Raw genomic sequence first — 5,497 nt, forward strand, 5'->3', positions numbered from 1 at the left:
ATATTGACTGACAGAAAGCAAGAACAATACCTGAAAATGGTAGAGAAGAAAAATGTCACATCATGTCTTCTTCCTTGATTTTTTGAAAAAATAAATAAATTAGACCTGACATTTATTTGGAACCGGCGGTTATTTACCAAAATATACACCTGCACCTGGCGTTTAAACGGGACCCGGCGGTTAATTGAACCCCGGCTATAATTTGGTAATTTACTGTAGACAGAGAGAGGCATCAAGATTTACAGATGATCTCAAGGGCTAATTAAAATCTAAATTAAAGAAGTGAGTTTTGAGTTTAGATTTAAAGGTGTCAACAGAGCCCGATTGTCTGATGTCAGCTAGGAGATTATTCCAGAGGAAAGGAGCCTGAAAGGAAAAAGCCCTGCAGCCAGCTGACTTCTTCTTAATCCTGGGAACCACCAGGAACCCTGAATTTTGAGAGGATAATGCTTGGGTTGGAATATATGGTTTAATGAGATCTGACATGTACGACGGGGCAAGACCGTGTACAGTTTTATATGTCATCAGCAGCACCTTATAGTCTGATCTTAGATGTATTGGGAGCCAGTGTAGAGATGCTAAGATTGGTGTAATATGATCAAATTTTCTTGTACGTTAAGACTCTGGCTGCAGCATTCTGAACCATCTGAAGACTTTTGGTGCTCTCACGTGGAAGACCTGAAAATAAGGCATTGCAGTAATCCAGCCTAGGTGAAACAAAGTCATGAATCAGGATCTCTGCATCCACGGTGGACAGGAAGGACCTAATTTTTGCTATATTGCGCAGGTGGTGGAAGGCGATCTTGGTAATTTCTTTGATGTCCTGATCAAAAGAGAGTGTAGAATCAAAAGTAACACCTAGATTCTTGACGGTTGAACTTTGAGAAATAATGCAGTTGTTGAGAGTTACGATCACCTGATCAACATGGTGTCTCTGTCTGGCGGGAGCAATGACCAACATCTCAGTTTTTTCCAAATTTAGGAGCAGGAAGTTTTCTGACATCCACTTCTTCACTGCATATAGGCAGGTCTCTAGTTTCGTAATTTGAAATTTCTCATCAGCTCTTAAGGGCACATACAGCTGAGTGTCGTTCGCATAGCAGTGGAAATGTATTCCATAGCTCTTAATAATTTGGCTGAGAGGTGAAACAAATAAAGAGAAGAGCAAAGGGCCCAGATCAGAGCCCTGGGGAACCCCATACTTCACAGCAGTAAAAATTGATGAGGTACCATTGTAAGAAACACATTGTGCTCTTTCGGACAGGTACGATTTTAGCCAGGCTAGAGCCAGGCCAGAGGTGCCAAATTGACTTTCAAGTCGGTCTGAAAGTATACCATGATCTATATATCTATTTGAAAGCTGACTGAAAAGGTTCCAGGAGATCATTATTGAGTAGGTAGACTTTAAAGAAGGGAAGGCTGGATACTGGATAGTTATTTAAGTGATCCCGGGTTGGGGTGTGGTTTCTTAAGAAGAGGTTTAACCACAGCAGACTTTAAACTAGCAGGGACAACACCAGTCATGAGTGGAGTTAACAATATTTAACATTGTAGGTCCCAGTGCTGGCCATAGTTCTTTAAACAGTTTTGCTGGAAAGGAGTCCAGGATGAGACAATTTTAGTTAGTACCTTAAGGGAGATATTTTGAAAAGTTTATAGAGCTGAGACTAATTGAGACTCGGCAGCGGGATTTTTTTTTTTTTTAAACAAACTTTGACAAGGAAGCCATAGATGATGAGTTAATTTTGATTCTGATCTCATCAATTTTGTTGCAAAAAAAATCTGAGAAATCATTTGCATTAAAGGGTGCACAGCTCACCGACTGTGGTTTTTTAATAAGTTTAACCACGGTGTTGAAGAGAAATCTAGGATTGTGTTTATTATTGTTTATTAGGCTGGAGAAATATGCTGCTCTAGCAGTATTTAGAGCATGCTTATAGTTTAGTACACTATGATGCCATGCAAGATAAACAACGTCCAATTTAGATTTACGCCATGCTCGTTACATTTTCCTGCAGGCCTGCTTGAGATCTTGGGTTTCGTCAGCAAACTAAGGAGTAGATTTCTTTGGTCGTCTTGTCTCGGGAGAGACCAGTGCCACAGAATTGAGGAGCAAAACAAGTGCTGAGTTCACTTAGTTTGTGACGATTTCCGCAGGTTTTGTCACAATCACTAATGAAGCCAGGCAATTTATCACCGAGTGACGCTGTGATTGCCGGGCTGATATGACGAGAGGTGAAAACATTTGTCACTGACGTAGGGACAGGCTAATGACGCTTCAAAGTGTTACCACTGGAATGTGTGGGCTCATGGACAAGCTGAATAAAGTTGGAAATATCAATAATTCTCAAAAAAGCTTTCCCTAGAGGGTAAGAGGGCTTATTTAAGTGGATATTGAAATCCACTTAATAATAGAATCTTAATAATCCACTCAATAATTAGGATTTTATCTGAACGAGTCACAAGATCGGCAATAAATTCACCAAATTCTTCTAGGAATTGGGTGTAAGGCCTCAGAGGTCTGTACAGTACAACCAGGTGAAAGCCTGTTCCCTGGACAAGGCTGTTACTATCTGATGAGGATGGTTTTACAACCAGAGCCTCAAATAAAGTAAATGTATTATCCTGCTAGGAGCTTAAACTGAAAATAGATTTGTAGATTAGAGCAACTCCCCCCCCCCCCCCGCTTTTTTGCCATTTAATGGCAGAGAGGTATCAGGTTTCACATAAGCCAATCATGTCCAGCTTATGCTCAGTGATTTAATCATTAATCAGTAAGGCTTTGGTTGACAGTGATCTAATATTGATAAAGCCACATTTGAGGGTTTTAAGCTCATTGGGGCAGTTTCCAATAACTGGTCATTTGGTGGAGCTTATGGTAGATAATTTAGGAATTGGAACAAGGTACCTTTTAGTAGTAGTAGGTTTTGACTGTCTGTGCAGGTAGGGATGCCTGGATGCAGTAGTGATTAGTTGCAATATTTTATTAAGTAAGACTGTGTAAGGTGCTTGCTTAGACGTTTCCCCACTGTCAGAGTTGGAGATCAAGATTAGATTATTATGATTTACACATTTAGAGGATTCAATGAAAAGGTGGTGAGGGAAGGTGACAGTCTGAATGTTATTAACTGGGCTATCAGTCTAGTACTCTGCACTATGTCCCTGACCAACCATGCTAACTAGGCTAGTGGACTCCATACCAGCACTAACTATATCACTAGCAGGCCCTCTAGAGACCTGCAACCTGCTAAGTGTTACATCCCTTGTGTCAAACCTGCTTCAAACACCTGTCTATATTGCTAGAGAAAACAGCAGCGCAGACTCCAGTAGGATGAAGGCCGTCTGCTCTCAGCAGGTGGGAGCGACCCCAGAAAGAGGGCCAGTTACCAGAGACAATTAATTGATGCTGACACATCTTTCTTGCAGCCTGAAAAGTCCTGGCTAGGCTGTCTTTTGTAATCTCAGACTGCTTCTGATGAATATTGTTGGTGCCAGCATGAATTTTTGCTGCTGCTGCTGTTGCTGTAGCTTGTGGTGCTGTGTGCCTGATTTCCCTGTTTACTCATGCGTGATGCCAGCACCCTGAGATTAGCTTCTATGTCGGAAGCTTTGGCCCCAGGTAAACAGTAAACAGTGGCTGAGGACGCTAGCTTAACGTTGCGGGTAATGGAGTCCCCTATCACTAGCGTGTGGAGTTTAGCCCCGTCAGCTGGGGCTGGGGAGGCACGTGAGCCAGCCAGGCTCACAACTGGGCTAGCAAGGACAGAAAACTGGTTAGCAGTTGGGAGGGGTGACTGCTGACCAGCCCACACTATACGTGACCTGCTCCTGCACCCTCTCCCATGCCACGACCGAGCAGGGACAAATTCCACAGCAGGTACCGACGAGACTGAGCTAGTGCTAAGGCTAGCAGGCCTGCTATCAGGCCTGGGGCTAACATTATCTGTAGTGCCCGTGCTCTTCTTTCTAGCTGAAAGAAGCTGCTCTAGCTCACGGACACCTCTCTGTAATTGCAGAACAGTCAACACAGGCCAAAGTAAAACTCGTTTATCAAGGCTGTGTTGACTGTGGTTAAAGGCAAAGAAGCAATGAGCTAAGCTAGTTTGAGGAAGCTAACCGGGCAGCAACAGACGGCCCAGTAAAAAAAGCTCAATTCAACAAAATACGTACAGGTTATAAAGTCTAGTGTTAGCTACGGTACAAAGCTTTTGTGACTATTAAGACTAAGAAATTAAAGAAGAAAACAGCTTAAGATAGACGGAGAAGGAGAGAGACACAGTAAACACAGCTTTCGATCTCACGGAAGTCCCGATGTGCGTCACAGCGGCATCACAGGTCCAGAACAAGGGGCAACACCGACTCGTTGAATGCTGGGGGGATTCATGTCGATGGCGGAGTCATCTGGTGGAGTCGGCGATAAGGTGAAGTTGGTCAGGTTTTCAGTGAAGGTCGAAGAGGTATGAGGCTGAACTGCATTGTGAGAGGATTTCCTAGTTGCAGGGTCAGAAGTGTCCACAGAGTGAGGGCGTGGAGAGGATGAGACATTTTCCTGGTCAGGTGGCTCTGCTTATGTGAAGGTTCTTGATGAGGCTGGGGAGAAGGGGACAATGTGCTGTCTGTAGACAAATCAAGATGTGCCAGTTCTTCTTTCATCATTTGCTCTAAGGATGTTCCACTCAGTTTGGCAATGTCACACAGCTGTTCCATGTATGATTTGGCAGCCCTGCTTTGGGCATCTAGTGTGCACACACTTGCCAAACTCTTCACTTCATACACAGTGTTGGTCTGGGTGGGGTTTTGAAGCTTAAGGGGCAACAGGGGCACTAATGATTCCATAGCTGTGCCATGTGTGAACTCCATGATGATGTGTCTGTGGAAATCTGATTTGGGATCATCTATGCTTAAATGGCGTTTAATTTAACCATATTTCTGAAGATAAGTGGATACCCACTAACGACGACTTAACAGGGGATTTTGACTGATTCCTGTATTATGATTTCCATTTTGCCGTACTTGATTTTGAACACCTGCCTTTAAATGTAGCAGATTGTAAACACAAAATAAACCCGACAATTACACACTCAACTGGGCTCTCCTGGCTAGCTCGCCAAATCTGTCACCCTGGTTGCGATGAAATAACAGAGCACAGGTAAGTAATGATCAATACTAATAGCTGGACCTCGACAGTTTTTCGTGGCCACTTGTTATTATGACATAATGAAAATAAAGAAAATAAAACTGTCTGTTCCCAAAGTTGGCATTGGGGCCCCTTTTCTGTTCAACATCAGTGTATCATTGTACGTTTGTTTTGTCCTACCACACAGCCCGTGAGGAAGGGAACTCGGAAAATCCTTCTCCACTCTCACAGTTCAATACTAGTAGATTTGATGTAGCCCACCTCCCAGCTCACACTGGGAATCTCTGGATTTTGGGATCTGGAAACAATCCCTAGATCTCCGAAACCTCAAACAAACCCAGCAGGGAGCGCTCCAATGGA

At 43.4% G+C, this 5,497-nt stretch overlaps 1 pseudogene; it reads right to left on the reverse strand.

Annotated features, from left to right (window-relative positions):
- Nucleotides 1-258: 258 nt before the first annotated feature.
- On the reverse strand, nt 259-3,940 carry LOC119018026 (annotated as a pseudogene).
- Between the last annotated feature and the right edge of the window lie 1,557 nt (nt 3,941-5,497).

The sequence above is a fragment of the Acanthopagrus latus genome, chromosome 4, assembly GCF_904848185.1.
Source record: "Acanthopagrus latus isolate v.2019 chromosome 4, fAcaLat1.1, whole genome shotgun sequence".
In the NCBI taxonomy this organism is placed as follows: Eukaryota; Metazoa; Chordata; class Actinopteri; order Spariformes; family Sparidae; genus Acanthopagrus; species Acanthopagrus latus.